Here is an 8,166-nt window from a genome sequence, read left to right as displayed (position 1 = left end):
TACACTGTTTGAAGAACCCTGTTCTAAAGTGGTGGTACTGTTTCTTTATGAAGAGCAGCAACCAACAGTTACAATTGTTTTAGAATAATACATATTGAAGCGCTGCTGAACAGTATAGGTGTAACCAACAGGTAGCTCTCCAATAGCTACACTCTGGGTGATCCTGCAGGATTGAGCTCTAGACTACCCAGTACAGATACTGGGTAGTTTGGAGCTTATTTACAAGTGTTTAGGCTGTGTATGTCTTAGACATACGCAGTTAAAATGCAATGCTGTCTGTGCATAGTGTAATGGACTGTGCATAGGCAGTATTTTTATGCCAGGACAGTTCCAAATTTGATGGGACAGGACCCAAAAAGTGGCACTATCCTGTGAAATTTGGGACTGTTGGCAGGTATGCTCACCTTGTTTCCGTAAGTCCAAACTGTTATGTGATGCATGATGTTTACCGATATTACAGCCATGCAAAATATAACAGTGCTATATAAAACAATAATATTTTCTTTAAAACACTTGGAGGCATTATGGCAAATTTGGATAGTACGGTAATTAAAATGTTGCTTTCTATAAATCTCAAAAGTATTTTAAAAATATGAAACCTTGTGTATGTCAGCAAAGACATTATCTCCAGAAGAATATTACATTGTTCCACAATGCATTAGAATACATTTTCATGAATTCATTCCAAATTAAATATAAAATGGTCACCAGATTACCAATCAAATATTATTATCCTGACTTTAAGTAATCTACAGCTCAAAGACTGGCATATATATATATATATATATATATATATATATATATATATATAGATACTTTTATTTTTTAATCGCTCTCGCCAATACAAGCAGTTGCACTTTACAATGTCGTGCTTGCATCGCCACTTAAAACACGCTTCATTCTTGTCAGCACAGTCATGCATATTAAAAATAACCAACACATTGAATTGAATTCCCATGAGGCTCAGCCAGACATACTACTTTCATGATGCTGGCTGAGAGTCATGGGAAGTGCAGTTACCAGTAGATAAAGCTGCAGATGTTAGCTGTGAACTACAATTCCCATGATGTTCAGCCAGGTGTCCACCATGACTAGGCATTGTGGAGTTGTAATTTACAACTAACACCTGTCACATCATTTGCTGTTAGCTACAGTTCCAATGAGGCTCAGCCAGACATACTGCTTCCGTAATACTGGCTGAGCGTCATGGGAAGTGCAGTCAACAGTAAAGCTGCAGGTGCTAGCTGTGAACTACAATTCCCATGATTCTCAGCCAGCCAGATGTCCACCATAATGCTGGCTGAGCATCATTGGAAGAGTAGTCCACAGCGGAATTTTCTTTTTTAAATATAAAAAGGCTAATGTTAGCCTCCCTCCCAGGACCCTTACACACACCTGATGTCACGTTCTACCCAGGCTGTGGAGCTGCATATCTCAATCCTGGATTTCCTTATGCTCTTTCCTGTATTGTTCCTGAGTTGCAGCCGGCGCCCCACTAGTGGACTCCCAAGTTGAGTGGCCTGCATCGTGACTCCCAGGATGAGTGCTCTGCATCCAGACTCCCAAGCTGAGTGCCCTGCATCCAGACTCCCAAGCTGAGTGCCCTGCATCCAGACTCCCTGGTTGAGTGCCCTGCAAGTGGGCAACCTGCCGTGTGCCCTGCAAGTGGGTTACCTGTTGTATGCACCCCATCAAGGGGGTTACCTGTTGTGTTGGCACTGTCAAGTGGGCTGATCTGCCTTGCCTTCGCCTGGACCTAAAAGTCCGCTAGAGACAGCTTCCTCATTCCCATTCAGATATGCTGATCCCTGTTTCGGAGCAGAGTGCGCAAGAAGCGGCTTCCTCATTCCCGATCAGATATGCTGATTCCTGTTTTGGAGGAGGTTGGTCTGCTAAGCGGTAGTGCTGGTCATCGAAGGACTCCTAAGAGATTTCAGATTCCTGAGTATGCAGGTTCCTGGGTTGCCTTGTTTACGCAGTTCTTCCGTCAGAGAGCAGGCCTTCCTTCTGTTTATGTTCCTGTTTGCGTCCGGAGGCCGCTCGTTCGGAGGGGGATACTGTCACGTTCTACCCAGGCTGTGGAGCTGCATATCTCAATCTTGCTACAGTTACTCTGCTTAGCTTCCACACTCCCAGCCTGCAGCATCCCGCACATGAGTATTGTGCTATGTCTCATGCCTGCTCCAGGGTGCCTGCAGGATTTCTCCAAGTTCTGTTCTGTCATCATCCGCTGCTATGTCAGGGCGCTGGTATGTGGCTGCACAACCCTAGATGCCCACCGTGAGAGGGCTGTCACCCTGCACCATGCCATGTCCAACTCCGCTACTGCACCGTAACTCCTGAACACAATCTTTGGGCGCTCTGGGTCTTTACAGTCGTCTGTATGGACCCGGTTCCTGACACCTGCCCATAAACACACATATACACATACACTGCCTTTACACATGGCTGCCCATACACACCTGCCTGTACACACGCCTGCCCATATACACATACACTGCCCTCACACACGACTGCCCATACACACTGCCTTTACACACACATATACACATATACTGCCCTTACATACACCTGCCTTTACACACACACCTGCCCATAAACACACATATACATATACACTGCCCTTACACATGACTGCCGATACATGCTGCCCTTACACACAGTGTCTTTGCACACACATATACGCATACACTGACTTTACACACACCTGCGTTTACACGCACATATACACACATACACTGCCCTTACACACAAATATATATATATACATTGCCATCACACACACCTGCCTTTACACACACATAAATTCACATACACTGCCCTTACACTGCTTTTCTCACCATCTGTTATCCCATCCTCCATCCAGTTGTGGGACCATGCCGGCTATTGATGCAGAGTGGTGGTGTACAACGTCATATCCGGGCACTCAGCATCATTGGCCGGTGCATAGTGATTAGGGAGCAGTATGAATTCTAATCGTTAGCAGGGTGAGTGTGATAAAAAGGTCTGATTACCGGCAAATTGAAGAATAAAACATTACACATTTAGAACGTTAATGTTTGTACCAATTAAAAACATGTTTTACATACATTTTAAGTTGTAATTTCCATTAAACTTAAAATACTATTTTTTTCTTATGTGTATTTGCGATAAAAGGAAATATAGACTGCGATGGCAGATTACGGCATACCTGCCCACTCCCTACCCATAAAGAACATCAGTCCAAATACAAGCGGTACAGACTGTAAAACATTATCCATCACAAATACAAGTACAATATGTAAATTCCTGCAGATATTATTATATTGGACAATTTATTTCACCCAACCATGCAAAACAGGCATTTATTTAACCCCTTGATGACAATTGCCGGTCCGGGCACGTCGCGGAAAATCAAGGCCTTAACGACAAATGACGTGCCAGGACCGGCACATCTTTAAACGGGTGCAGAAAGCGATCTATTTTCGCTTTCTGCACCGAAACGGCGTTGCTGTAATGCTTCGACCTCGAGGCATTCAGCAACGCCATGATCGGCACAATCGGCCATGATCGGCATCTCTGGCCCCTCCCCGGGGCGTCAACATCCCCGTTTTAAAAGCGTTTAATCGTTAATCAACGATCGCCTCCTAAACTTAAATGGTGTCGCTGGAATGCCTCGATCAGAAGGCATCCAGCGACACCAAACACTTACCTCTCAGCTGCCGGTGATCTTCGCCATCTGCAAGATGGCGGCGGCCCGGGAAAAAAAACAATAAAGGTGAAAAAGTTTGCTAGATGGTCTCCAGACCATGCATGTGGGGTATCACTGCGCTCAGGAGATGTTTCTGAACACATATTGGGGTGTCGTGTGACAGCGGCATAAACCAGGAGCTGTAAATTCATACATAAAGTAGGTGTGTGGGGGAAAATACACACAAAAAAATACTACTGCAAACTTTGAAAAAATTCTGGTGGTAAAATGTGTGCATACAAAGAGTTAAAATACCAGCATTTAAAATACCCTGGGGTATCTAGTTTTCAAAAATATTTATTGGGCACACTGAAATGGCCCGGCTCAAAGATGTACCAAATAGGGTATGGGCAGTGGATCCCCAAATACCAAAGTTCAACATTGAAAAATGCGCATGCCCCAAATGTGGCCCTTTTGCCCCCAAACAGCCAAGCAAAATCATTCATGTGAGGTGAGATGTTGCTGAACACATACTGGGGTGTTTTGTGATAGTGACATATACGAGAACCTTTTAATTCATACCTGAAGTAAAATGTGTGTGGAAAAACAAATGCAAAAAAATGACTACCACAAAGTTTGACAAAGACTGGTGGTAGATATGGTGCATGGAAAGAGTTAAAATACTAGCATTTGAAATACCCTGGGGTGTCTAGCTTTCAAAAATATATAGCTTTATTGGGCACACTGAAATGGCCCGGCTCAAAGATGTACCAAATAGGGCATGGGCAGTGGATCCCCAAATACCAAAGTTCAACATTGAAAAATGCGCATGCCCCAAATGTGGCCCTTTTGCCCCCAAACAGCCAGGCAAAATCATTCATGTGAGGTATCGCTGTACTCAGGAGATGTTGCTGAACACATATTGGGGTGTTTTGTGATAGTGACATATACCAGAACCTTTTAATTCATACCTGAAGTAAAATGTGTGTGGAAAAACAAATGCAAAAAGAATTACTACCATAAAGTTTGACAAAGGCTGATGGTAGAATTAGTGCTTTGAAAGGGTTAAAATACTAGCATTTGGAATACCCTGGGCTGTCTAGTTTTCAAAAATATATGACTTGATGGGGTAAATTGCATTGGCTGGCTTCAAATATACCCGAAATGGCACATGGGGGGAAGAATTACCAGATTCAGAAAAAATGGCTTTGAAATAGCAAAACGCTACCTGTACTTATTGCCCCATAATGTGTAGAAAAAAGCAAAAAAACATAAAAACATTGGGTATTTCTAAACTCAGGACAAATAGTAGAATCTATTTAGCAGGTTTTTTCATTACCTTTTATAGATGAGTGAAAGATTTTTCAACTAAAAGTTAGAAACAGTCATTTTTTTCAAAAATTTTCACCATATTTTATACTTTTTTTTAATAGTAAATAATATGATACAATCAAAACAATGTCATCTAAAGAAAGCCCTTCTTGTCCTGAAAAAAACAATATCTAATGTGTGTGGGTTCAGTAAACGGGAAAGAAGAAAATTACAGCTAAACACGAGCAGCGCAGAAATGTTAAAAAAGGCCATTGTCACGAAGGGTACAACAAGTAAAATCAGCCTTTGTCACGAAGGGGTTAAATCAATGCAGGCATAAAAATAATATCCACAGCGATCTGATGTTTTCAAGACTTGAAGGTGTATTAACAAACAGAATATGGCAAAAAAAAACAATTCTACGTAATCGATAAGACCACAAGCAGGTACTTATAGACCATGAGCTATTCTTTTAACATAATAGTAAATATAAGATGACATATTTTAAAAGAACCCAGAATTCTTGCTTTTACATATGCAGCAAAAAGACAAAGATTTTTAAAATAAGCCGGGTCCCAACAAACCGTCAATATTACTGCTCTGTTGTGTATAAAGCTGACTCTTTATCCTCTTCTGAAAATTATTTTCTACAAACATTTTATACGATATTTAACCAATAGTGCTTATTTCAGCTTCTAGAAGTAAACCTGTGAATGTACATATTATTTATTTTCGTTTCTAATTTGTACACAAGCACGTCACTTGGACATCGTATTCTTGTGCAAAACACTGAAGAAAATGCTTATCTATAATCCCAGAATTTTAATTGAGAAGATGTAGTTTTACCTTTTCACTTGGTGGTCTTTAAGCTCATAAAGTTAGCTTGGGGTCGCCTCTTTTAGTCACAAAAAGTGGAACAGAGTCTGGTTAATCCACAACCTCAAATATTGATTCACTGTGTCCTGTCCCTCTCTGTGCAAACAAGAGGCAGCCTCCAAAATATTGCAATTTCAGTGAAAAGAGGAGGACGCCAAGAGCAGCACATTGTATAGCACTCATTAACTGACCTCTATCCTTGTAACATTGTAACATACATCACATGCAATATAGTGCATATAAACTTGTGAATGGTGCAAATGGCGTGTGTTGCAACAGACGGAAACAAAATGTGGACAACATCCAAAGTATCCTGCAGGGGGTACTCATCCTAGGGTGAGAATCAGTGTTCCACAAGAATCATAATGGAGAACCCAATATTCTTTGGCATGTTTGATTTTAATTTATTACAGCTTATTTGGCCAGACATGCTGCAAGAAGTCATCCTTCTCCAGAACACGTATAGTAAAGCTGTCATGTATAGTGGCCAATAACACAGGTATGTTATAAGCACATATTAACTGCATTTATTTTATTCATGGTTGGTGGTGCTCATAGCGCCCTCTTGTGGTTACATAGACTACATACAATGCAGAGCCCTGCATTGTCATCTTCAATTAGGTGGCTTTAGTACCAGGAGGAGTGAAGAGTTTGCTATTTTCCGTTAATTCAGTAGGCAGCCAGGTCACACAAATGGCCAGGATTATAGACGCCTCGGTGGATGGCACATGTGAATGTCTATTGCCTGCCTGGTAACTGCCTACTTTCTGGTGTCTGGATGGTTACTGCTTACTTGAGAGCTGAATATCAGTAAGCAGGTAATGAACAAGTGTGGATAGAGCGCTTAGGATTCTCTGGAGTAGCTACTTCTCCATTTGTGACACTATCCACCAGCCGCTTCGATTTCATAAAGTTACAGAGTAAGTGTTTTAGGTAAGGAAGGCAATAAGTTCCAAATTTGCAGTCCTTATTGAAAAGTGAAAAGTCACTTTTTATGGATTATCAAAATGTGGAGCTCAACTGTAACCTTGATATGATTACAGACATAATGTAGCAAAAAGCCCGGTTAGTTTGTGTACCCATTGTTCTATTTTTGTTAAGACTCATACTTCAATAGGAACATAGAATTTGACAACAGATAACCATTCGGCCCATCCAGTCTGTTCATTTTACCTGACGTAAAGAGTACTTAATCAGTCGTTACTCCTGCCATAGATTTGGGAAAGCTGTATGTCTATCCTATGTATGTTTAAATTCAATGTTTTAGCCTCCACCACCACAGATGAAAAGCTGTCCCATTTATCTACTACCCTCTCAGTAAAGTAAAATAATGCTATATGTTACCCATGCATTCATGAATAATGAGGTGAACCCATAAGCAAGCAATGAAAAAAAAAAGCCCAAGTGATCACTTTTTTTTTTAGTTTTAGGACCAATGGCTCACACTGGATAAAGGTCTTCTCCAGTGGCTTATTGTGTTTGAAAATGAGTCGTGCTAAATTGGGCACCCGTAAGCATGGTTTACCAACACATTTAAATGCAATATCATCTGTTAGTTGGCAGAAAGCCAAAAAAATGTTTTATTGGTATATTATGCCAGTTCACGAATGTCTACAAAGTTAATGGCATAAACTTTCCTTTTGAACGAATTTAATTCATTTGCCGTTCAGCAAGGAAGTACTGACAGAGTAACGTTACCAACTTACCATTATCTCTTATCCTGTTTCACCTTATCCATAGCCTAGATCAGGGGTGGGCAATTAATTTTCCCATGGGGCCACATGAGAAATTGGAATGGTTTTAGAGGGCCAGACCAACATACGAAGGCTCCATGCACATTGCCGTAATGGGGCCGTATTCCAGCCGCCCGATTTGCGGCCAGAATACGGCCGCCATTGAAAATGAATGGCGCTGTAATACGGCGCGGTGAGCAACCGGTGTTTCACCCCGTTTTACGGCGCGGCCCCCGTGTCTGCCAATGGAGAGGGGAGCGGTAAGGAGCACTCCCATCTCCTCTCCGCAGCAGCACGCCGTAGTTTCGCCTGGGTTACGGCCCGGGCGAAACTACAGCAGTGTGCATGAGCCCTTAACTTCATTCTACCAATACCTGTATACTGCATACATATACTATCCCTTCTTAAAAAAATGGTAAATGACGAGCGTGGAACGATTGTCCTGGCACTCCCCAAGGTCCGCAACGAGCATCCTGGCACTCAGAAGTTACAGTGGCATCACTTACTCAGCATCGGGAAGCAGTGAAACTACAAACTCCGAAGCCTTGTCCATTTTGTTAACTTATGTGCTGTTTA

Source organism: Sceloporus occidentalis, unplaced genomic scaffold (assembly GCF_023333645.1).
Source record: "Sceloporus occidentalis isolate IW3139 unplaced genomic scaffold, rSceOcc1.0.p SCAF_53, whole genome shotgun sequence".
NCBI classification, from domain to species: Eukaryota; Metazoa; Chordata; class Lepidosauria; order Squamata; family Phrynosomatidae; genus Sceloporus; species Sceloporus occidentalis.
Note: the sequence above shows the minus strand (reverse complement) of the source record.